At 51.8% G+C, this 10,000-nt stretch overlaps 1 pseudogene across 1 annotated transcript in view; it reads right to left on the bottom strand.

Moving 5' to 3' along the window:
- Nucleotides 1–4,400: 4,400 nt before the first annotated feature.
- The window catches only part of LOC311322949 (serine/threonine-protein kinase SBK2-like), an 8,895-nt pseudogene continuing 3,295 nt past the window's right edge, over nucleotides 4,401–10,000 (bottom strand). The window contains exons 4-6 of the transcript in view: nucleotides 6,053–6,197; nucleotides 5,373–5,575; nucleotides 4,401–5,187 (exon numbers count right to left, since the gene is read on the bottom strand). The product of the transcript in view is annotated as a serine/threonine-protein kinase SBK2-like (transcript). The remainder of the gene's footprint in view (nucleotides 5,188–5,372; nucleotides 5,576–6,052; nucleotides 6,198–10,000) is intronic.

Genomic DNA, 10,000 nt, shown 5'->3' with positions numbered 1-10,000 from the left:
GCAGAGTAGAATAGAGCAGAGTAGAGTAGAGTAGAGTAGAGTAGAGTAGAGCAGGGTAGAGTAGAGTAGAGTAGAGTAGAGTAGAGTAGAGTAGAGCAGGGTAGAGCAGGGTAGAGTAGAGTAGAGTAGAGCAGAGCAGAGCAGAGCAGAGCAGAGTAGAGCAGAGTAGAGTAGAGTAGAGTAGAGTAGAGTAGAGCAGGGTAGAGTAGAGTAGAGTAGAGTAGAGTAGAGTAGAGCAGGGTAGGGTAGAGTAGAGCAGAGCAGAGTAGAGTAGAGCAGAGTAGAGTAGAGCAGAGTAGAGCAGAGTAGAGTAGAGCAGAGCAGAGTAGAGTAGAGTAGAGCAGAGCAGAGTAGAGCAGAGTAGAGTAGAGCAGAGTAGAGCAGAGTAGAGCAGAGCAGAGCAGAGCAGAGCAGAGTAGAGTAGGGCAGAGTAGAGCAGAGTAGAGTAGAGTAGAGCAGGGTAGAGTAGAGCAGAGTAGAGTAGAGTAGAGTAGAGCAGAGCAGAGTAGAGTAGAGTAGAGCAGAGTAGAGCAGAGTAGAGTAGAGCAGAGCAGAGCAGAGCAGAGCAGAGTAGAGTAGAGTAGAGCAGAGTAGAGCAGAGTAGAGCAGAGTAGAGTAGAGCAGAGTAGAGCAGAGCAGAGCAGAGCGGAGTAGAGTAGAGCAGAGTAGAGTAGAGTAGAGCAGAGTAGAGCAGAGTAGAGTAGAGCAGAGCAGAGCAGAGCAGAGCAGAGTAGAGTAGAGTAGAGCAGAGTAGAGTAGAGCAGAGAAGAGCAGAGTAGAGTAGAGCAGGGTAGAGTAGAGTAGAGCAGAGCAGAGTAGAGCAGAGTAGAGTAGAGTAGAGCAGGGTAGAGTAGAGTAGAGTAGAGTAGAGTAGAGTAGAGTAGAGCAGGGTAGGGTAGAGTAGAGTAGAGTAGAGTAGAGCAGAGCAGAGCAAAGCAGAGTAGAGTAGAGTAGAGTAGAGCAGAGCAGAGTAGAGTAGAGTAGAGTAGAGTAGAGTAGAGTAGAGTAGAGCAGGGTAGAGTAGAGTAGAGTAGAGCAGAGCAGAGTAGAGCAGAGCAGAGTAGAGCAGAGTAGAGTAGAGCAGAGTAGAGTAGAGCAGAGTAGAGCAGAGCAGAGCAGAGCAGAGCAGAGCAGAGTAGAGCAGAGTAGAGCAGAGCAGAGTAGAGTAGAGTAGAGCAGAGTAGAGTAGAGTAGAGCAGAGTAGAGTAGAGCAGAGTAGAGCAGAGCAGAGCAGAGCAGAGCAGAGTAGAGCAGAGTAGAGTAGAGCAGAGTAGAGTAGAGTAGAGCAGGGTAGAGTAGAGTAGAGTAGAGTAGAGTAGAGTAGAGTAGAGTAGAGTAGAGTAGAGTAGAGCAGGGTAGAGTAGAGTAGAGTAGAGCAGAGCAGAGTAGAGCAGAGTAGAGTAGAGTAGAGTAGAGCAGAGCAGAGTAGAGTAGAGTAGAGTAGAGTAGAGCAGAGTAGAGCAGAGCAGAGCAGAGTAGAGCAGAGTAGAGCAGAGTAGAGTAGAGCAGAGTAGAGTAGAGTAGAGCAGGGTAGAGTAGAGTAGAGTAGAGTAGAGTAGAGTAGAGTAGAGTAGAGTAGAGTAGAGCAGGGTAGAGTAGAGTAGAGCAGAGCAGAGTAGAGCAGAGTAGAGTAGAGTAGAGTAGAGCAGAGCAGAGTAGAGTAGAGTAGAGTAGAGTAGAGTAGAGTAGAGTAGAGTAGAGTAGAGTAGAGTAGAGCCGAGTAGAGCAGAGCAGAGCAGAGCAGAGTAGAGTAGAGTAGAGCAGAGCAGAGTAGAGCAGGGTAGAGCAGGGTAGAGTAGAGTAGAGCAGAGTAGAGTAGAGTAGAGTAGAGTAGAGCAGAGTAGAGTAGAGTAGAGTAGAGCAGAGCAGAGCAGAGTAGAGTAGAGTAGAGCAGAGTAGAGCAGAGCAGAGTAGAGTAGAGCAGAGTAGAATAGAGCAGAGTAGAGTAGAGTAGAGTAGAGTAGAGTAGAGTAGAGCAGGGTAGAGTAGAGTAGAGTAGAGTAGAGCAGAGCAGAGTAGAGCAGGGTAGAGCAGGGTAGAGTAGAGTAGAGCAGAGCATAGCAGAGCAGAGTAGAGCAGAGCAGAGCAGAGCAGAGCAGAGTAGAGTAGAGTAGAGTAGAGTAGAGCAGAGTAGAGTAGAGTAGAGTAGAGCAGAGCAGAGCAGAGTAGAGTAGAGTAGAGTAGAGCAGAGTAGAGTAGAGTAGAGCAGAGCAGAGTAGAGCAGAGCAGAGTAGAGCAGAGTAGAGTAGAGTAGAGTAGAGTAGAGTAGAGTAGAGTAGAGCAGAGTAGAGCAGAGCAGAGCAGAGTAGAGTAGAGTAGAGCAGAGTAGAGTAGAGTAGAGTAGAGCAGAGTAGAGTAGAGTAGAGCAGAGTAGAGCAGGGTAGAGCAGGGTAGAGTAGAGTAGAGTAGAGTAGAGTAGAGTAGAGTAGAGCAGAGTAGAGTAGAGCAGAGCAGAGTAGAGTAGAGCAGAGCAGAGCAGAGCAGAGTAGAGTAGAGCAGAGCAGAGTAGAGTAGAGTAGAGTAGAGCAGAGCAGAGTAGAGTAGAGTAGAGTAGAGTAGAGCAGAGTAGAGTAGAGTAGAGTAGAGTAGAGCAGAGCAGAGCAGAGCAGAGTAGAGCAGAGCAGAGTAGAGTAGAGTAGAGTAGAGCAGAGTAGAGTAGAGCAGAGTAGAGTAGGGTAGAGCAGAGCAGAGCAGAGCAGTGCAGAGCAGAGCAGAGCAGAGCAGAGTAGAGTAGAGTAGAGTAGAGTAGAGCAGAGTAGAGCAGAGTAGAGTAGAGCAGGGTAGAGTAGAGTAGAGTAGAGTAGAGCAGAGTATAGCAGAGTAGAGTAGAGTAGAGTAGAGTAGAGCAGAGCAGAGCAGAGTAGAGCAGAGCAGAGCAGAGTAGAGTAGAGTAGAGTAGAGTAGAGCAGAGTAGAGTAGAGCAGAGTATAGCAGAGTAGAGTAGAGTAGAGCAGGGTAGAGTAGAGTAGAGCAGAGTAGAGCAGGGTAGAGTAGAGTAGAGCAGAGCAGAGTAGAGCAGAGTAGAGTAGAATAGAGTAGAGTAGAGTAGAGCAGAGTAGAGCAGGGTAGAGTAGAGTAGAGTAGAGTAGAGTAGAGTAGAGCAGAGCAGAGCAGAGTAGAGTAGAGTAGAGTAGAGCAGAGTAGAGTAGAGTAGAGCAGAGCAGAGCAGAGCAGATTAGATTACAGCAGAGCAGAGTAGAGTAGAGTAGAGCAGAGTAGAGTAACATAATATTTTTTGGGTCTAAATGCAGCCTAAGAGTACAGATATGAAATATGGTTTATTAAACATCTCAAAACACACTTCCTACACAGTTCTACAGTGTATACAACATACAGTACAGCGTGTACAGTAGTCCATTAAAATGTAAAAGCTGAATGTATAGAATATATATTTACAGCACAGAGCCGTCCAAATCTTTCATTCTAAACCAGGAACACTTCATGTGGTTCTAGACACACTGAGCGATGGAGCGATGCAGGACTACAGCATGCTGTTTATAAAGTGCTAGGAGGAGGATATCTAACAGGTAACAGGGTAACACAATGACTTAGTAGCTCATTACAATAGCTGCCCACAACACTCATGTAGTGCTGTCTTCATCATACAGGAGAAAGACTTTGATCTCCACTTACTGTACTACACACACAGCAATGTCTCCCCCACCTCTGCCTCTCCCTCCCCCGACACCAAACACCTGTTACTGATCATTCTCCCCTCCCCTCCCTCCCCTCCCTCCCTTCCTCCCTCCCCAGAATCTCCCCTCCCCAGAATCCCCCCTCCCCCTCCCCACCAACGGCTACTCCAGAGTTCCAACATCTGTTACTGTCCATTCTCCAGGAAGCACCTGTCAGTTTCAGCACCTGGGGGTTATTCACCATCAGGTCCACATAAATAGTGTTTCGGTGAGTTCATGAGCGTGTGTGGTCTCTCCCCGTATCTCTCTCCTCTCCCCTTATCTCTCTCCTCTCCCCTTATCTCTCTCCTCTCCCCTTATCTCTCTCCTCTCCCCTTATCTCTCTCCTCTCCCCTTATCTCTCTCCTCTCCCCTTATCTCTCTCCTCTCTCCTTATCTCTCTCCTCTCCCCTCCTTCTCTCTCCTCTCCCCTTATCTCTCTCCTCTCCCCTTATCTCTCTCCTCTCCCCTTATCTCTCTCCTCTCCCCTTATCTCTCTCCTCTCTCCTTATCTCTCTCCTCTCCCCTTATCTCTTTCCTCTCCCCTTATCTCTCTCCTCTCCCCTTATCTCTCTCCTCTCTCCTTATCTCTCTCCTCTCTCCTTATCTCTCTCCTCTCCCCTTATCTCTCTCCTCTCCCCTTATCTCTCTCCTCTCCCCTTATCTCTCTCCTCTCCCCTTATCTCTCTCCTCTCCCCTTATCTCTCTCCTCTCTCTCCTCTCCCCTTATCTCTCTCCTCGCCCCTCCTTCTCTGTCACGTTCCCCACCCCCCCTTTCCCCGTCATCTTCTTCCTCTCCTCCTCCAATCTCATCCTCTCCTTCTCCCTCATCCAGTCCGCCCCCAGGTATGCCAGCGCGGCGTCAGGCCGTCCGCGGAGCCAAGGCCTGGGGTCCAGCAGGGTGAGGAAGAAGCAGCAGGCGAGCGGGGTGAAGCAGGCGAACTGTGGGGCGACCGGACCGGCGCCCCCCTCCTCTCCGTCCGGACGCGGGAGGTCCCCGTCTCTCGTCCGCCCGCCTCCCTCCGCCCCCCCCCCGCACGCCGCCTGGCCCCGCCTCCCGGGCGAACCACTCTCGGTACTTGATGTAGGAGCGGTTGTGGGACGCCGTCTCAGACCAGGGCATGCTTCCCGTCAGCATGGCGTAGGTCAGGATCCCCAGGGCCCAGCAGTCTGTGCTGGCGTCCACCGACACCCACACTCTCTCCCCCCGCGCCCCGCCCTCCTCCCGCGCTCCGCCCTCCTCCGAGGCGTTGTGGCGGCTATCCTCACTGTCCTTAGCGATCTCGGCCTCCGGCGTGCAGTAGGCGGAGCTATACCAGACGCCGGGCACCTTCGTCCCGGAGGCCTTGACCATGCCGAAGTCGCCCAGCTTGACGCAGCGGCAGTCGGGGTCACACAGGAACACGTTCTCGGGCTTGAGGTCGCGGTGGACGAAGCCGAGGCGGTGGAGGTGGGAGAGGGCGCCGCTCAGCTGGGACACAACCCTCTGAACACAGTCCTCCTCCAGACCCACCTGACAGGAACACTACATTACCCACTGGGCTCGCTCAGCATGGGGCGCACGCTAAGAAGGCCGAATGCATCATGGGAGTTGAAGTTTTATAACAGATCTCATAATCATTATGGAACATGTTGCGGAATAGGCCAACGTAATGTGACGTGTGAATGTAGGGGTCACGGCGGCGCCCACAGTTGTACCTCGGGAATGATGATGTCATAGAGGTCACCGTAGAGACCGGCTTGCTGAGCGAAGACGTAGTGTGACGGGGTGGAGAAGGCGATGCCCAGGGCGCTGGCCAGGGAGGGGTGGCTGCAGAAGGACAGGGACAGGTGGTACTCCCTCAGGAAGACCAGGAGGGAGGTGGACGCGCGGGGGAAGAACTTCAGAGCCATGGGGGTTCCTGGAGGAAGAGAGAGAGAGAGAGATAAAGGAAGGGAGGAGAGGGAGGCAGAGAAAAGAGAGGGAGGAAGGAAGGGAGGAAGGAAGGAAGGAAGGAAGGAAGGAAGGAAGGAAGGAAGGAAGGAAGGAAGGAAGGAAGGAAGGAAGGAAGGAAGGAAGGAAGGAAGGAAGGAAGGAGAAAAGGAGGGATGGGAGAGGGAAGGAGGCAGGGAAAAGAGAGGAAGGAAAGAGGGAAGGAAGGAAGGAAGGAGAAAAGGAGGGATGGGAGAGGGAAGGAGGCAGGGAAAAGAGAGGAAGGAAGGAAGGAAGGAAGGAAGGAAGGAAGGAAGGAAGGAAGGAAGGAAGGAAGGAAGGAAGGAAGGAAGGAAGGAAGGATGGGAGAGGGAAGGAGGCAGGGAAAGAAAGTTTGAAGGAAGGAGAGAGGCTTGAAGAGAGAGGGGAGTGAAAGAACGGGTGAAGAAGAGCGAGCGTTTCTGACCGTTCTTCCTGTGCACCGCCAGCATGACCTTGCCGTACGACCCCTCCCCCAGGAGCTTGACGACCCGGAAGTGCTCCGCCGTCTCCAGCGCCGTCAGAGACTGGGCCGTCAGGTGGCACATCTCGTCCAGCAGCCTGGCCGCCGCCTGCGGGGGGCGATAGAGCGCACGTGGCACACAAGCACAACTCACGGCGGCCATGACAGTCGCCAGGGCGACGCCGGCGGCACTAAGCCAGGTATAAACTTTTCCTTTAATAGCCCCTTTAATAGCCCCTTTAATAGCCCCGCGGAGATAAACGTTCCCTTTAATAGCCCCGGGAGATCCTCGGGGGCTCTGCGACGACCCTGGCCCTTCTGACGAGGCCTCCCGATTGGTTATTTATCTTTCCGCGGAGACCGCGAGGGCGGGACTCTGCTGTCACCCTGACTTAGGCAAGGCCATCGCCACAGAGAGCCAGGGATACAAAAGATAAACCCCAGGGTGTATTTGGGGGCGGGGGGGGGGGAGGGGGTAATAGCAGACCGTGCCAGCACAGCAGAATGCTGACCCCCCCCGGGAGAGGGGCTTAACACCTGGGTTATGTAACAGCATGGGTGGTTGTGTATGTATGGGTCTGGATGAGGGGCAGGTTGTGTATGTATGGGTCTAGATGAGGGGCAGGTTGTGTATGTATGGGTCTAGATGAGGGGCAGGTTGTGTATGTATGGGTCTGGATGAGGGGCAGGTTGTGTATGTATGGGTCTAGATGAGGGGCAGGTTGTGTATGTATGGGTCTAGATGAGGGGCAGGTTGTGTATGTATGGGTCTGGATGAGGGGCAGGTTGTGTATGTATGGGTCTGGATGAGGGGCAGGTTGTGTATGTATGGGTCTAGATGAGGGGCAGGTTGTGTATGTATGGGTCTGGATGAGGGGCAGGTTGTGTATGTATGGGTCTAGATGAGGGGCAGGTTGTGTATGTATGGGTCTAGATGAGGGGCAGGTTGTGTATGTATGGGTCTGGATGAGGGGCAGGTTGTGTATGTATGGGTCTAGATGAGGGGCAGGTTGTGTATGTATGGGTCTAGATGAGGGGCAGGTTGTGTATGTATGGGTCTGGATGAGGGGCAGGTTGTGTATGTATGGGTCTAGATGAGGGGCAGGTTGTGTATGTATGGGTCTAGATGAGGGGCAGGTTGTGTATGTATGGGTCTGGATGAGGGGCAGGTTGTGTATGTATGGGTCTGGATGAGGGGCATAGCTGTGGATTAGGGATTAGAATGGGCTGTTGTTCCATCATGGTGTGGTTGCATTTGGTCTATCCAGTCCTCTCCTGTCCTCTCCTGTCCTGTTCTGTCCTCTCCTGTCCTGTTCTGTCCTCTCCTGTCCTCTCCTGTCCTCTCCTGTCCTCTCCTGTCCTCTCCTGTCCTGTTCTGTCCTGTCATTACATTACATTACATTACATTACATTACATTACATTCATTTAGCAGACACTTTTATCCAAAATCCTGTCCTGTCCTGTCCTGTCCACAACCACAACCCTAACACCTCACCCTGCATGACCCAACACAACCCTAACACCTCACCCTGCATGACCCAACACAACCCTAACACCTCACCTCACCCTGCATGACCCAACACAACCCTAACACCTCACCCTGCATGACCCAACACAACCCTAACACCTCACCCTGCATGACCCAACACAACCCTAACACCTCACCCTGCATGACCCAACACAACCCTAACACCTCACCCTGCATGACCCAACACAACCCTAACACCTCACCTCACCCTGCATGACCCAACACAACCCTAACACCTCACCCTGCATGACCCAACACAACCCTAACACCTCACCCTGCATGACCCAACACAACCCTAACACCTCACCCTGCATGACCCAACACAACCCTAACACCTCACCCTGCATGACCCAACACAACCCTAACACCTCACCCTGCATGACCCAAACACAACCCTAACACCTCACCCTGCATGGCCCAACACAACCCTAACACCTCACCCTGCATGACCCAACACAACCCTAACACCTCACCCTGCATGACCCAACACAACCCTAACACCTCACCTCACCCTGCATGACCCAACACAACCCTAACACCTCACCCTGCATGACCCAACACAACCCTAACACCTCACCCTGCATGGCCCAACACAACCCCTCATAAAACAGGCGGTGCATTTGCAACTGAACACCAGAATTGTGTCACATAATCCCAAACGGAAGCAACAGCCATTATTATGAGGAGATGTATGCTGTTGTGTCCTTCATACTTAATAATAAAGCTTTTGGTGCGCTTGTACAAATAATCTTCATTGAGTCCACCATCAAGCTTTTGATCTAAAATCTCCTTTTCCACTGTACTTTGTAGTTCAGTTGTATTTCAATTCACTGATTTGACCTCTGAAGACAAATTACATCAAATGTCCTGAAACTCATTAATCAGTAATGAATCTGACAAGGCATACTTGTGTGTAATTAGTGTGTGTGTGTGTGTGTGTGTGTGTGTGTGTGTGTATGTGTGTGTGTGTGTGTGTGTGTGTGTGTGCGTGCGTGTGTGTGTGTGTGTGTGTGTGTGTGTGTGTAGCCTATAATTGCAGCATTGTCTACATTTCAGCGGGAAGTGTTAAAGTGTGTGGTGGACCAGCGGACTGAACTCACGGTCATTGTGGGTCTTCGGTTGGGAGGACCTTTCTGTTTTCTTTTTACCCAGTCCTCTCAGGTTAGCGGAGCGCTCTACCGTCCTCTCAGGTTAGCGGAGCGCTCTACTGTCCTCTCAGGTTAGCGGAGCGCTCTACCGTCCTCTCAGGTTAGCGGAGCGCTCTACTGACCATCCAGGCAGCTACTGTAAGTAGATCTCTCGTCCATAAATCAAATCGCTTGACTTTTATAGCAACAATGGAAGCACAGGGGCTTCGGACGGTCTTCATCTCCTGTCTGAACCCTCTCCTAACAGACCTGCTCTCCCATTTAATACGCCCTCCTCCTCCTCCTCCTCCTCCTCCTCCTCCCCACTTTGATCCTCTCCTTTTCTCGCCCCCCTGTCTCTCGACCCCCCTGTTGCCCCGGATACCATCATAAACACATACAGTATGGATCTCAGTCTGGGCTGTCCGTCAACGCTCTCACACTCTGCTGATACTCTCACACTCTGACGCTTTCCAACAACAACCCTCTCCCTCCCTCGCTCCCTCCCTCCCTTCCTCCCTCTCTCTCTCTCTCTCTCCCGTCTCTCTCTTTCTCATTCCCTCTCCCTCTCTCTTTCCCTCTCTCTCCCCATCTCTCTCTCTCCATCTCTCACTCTCTCTGCATTCTTAAAGAGAGCCCAGACCTGACCATGTCTAACAAGCAGCTGTCCCTTTCTTTCGCTTTCAAATACCGCCTCCAGACTCTCCTGTCTCTCTCTCTCTCTCTCTCTGTCTCTCTCTGTCTCTCTCACTCTCTCTCTCTCTCTCTGTCTCTCTCTGTCTCTCTCACTCTGTCTCTCTCTCTCTCTGTCTCTCTCTGTCTCTCTCTGTCTCTCTCACTCTGTCTCTCTCTGTCTCTCTCTCACTCTGTCTCTCTCTGTCTCTCTCTCACTCTGTCTCTCTCTGTCTCTCTCTCTCTCTGTCTCTCTCTGTCTCTCTCTCTCTCTGTCTCTCTCTGTCTCTCTCTGTCTCTCTCTCTCTCTCTCTCTCTCTCTCTGTCTCTCTCTGTCTCTCTCTCTGTCTCTCTCTGTCTCTCTCTCACTCTGTCTCTCTCTGTCTCTCTCTCTCTCTGTCTCTCTCTGTCTCTCTCTGTCTCTCTCTCTCTCTCTCTCTCTCTCTCTGTCTCTCTCTGTCTCTCTCTCTGTCTCTCTCTGTCTCTCTCTCTCTCTCTCTCTCTCTCTCTCTCTCTGTCTCTCTCTCTCTCTCTCTCTCTCTGTCTCTCTCTCTCTGTCTCTCTCTCTCTCTCTCTCTCTCTCT

The sequence above is a fragment of the Borostomias antarcticus genome, assembly GCF_949987555.1.
Source record: "Borostomias antarcticus genome assembly, chromosome: 21".
NCBI classification, from domain to species: Eukaryota; Metazoa; Chordata; class Actinopteri; order Stomiiformes; family Stomiidae; genus Borostomias; species Borostomias antarcticus.
This window is presented reverse-complemented; position numbering and strand designations above follow the sequence as displayed.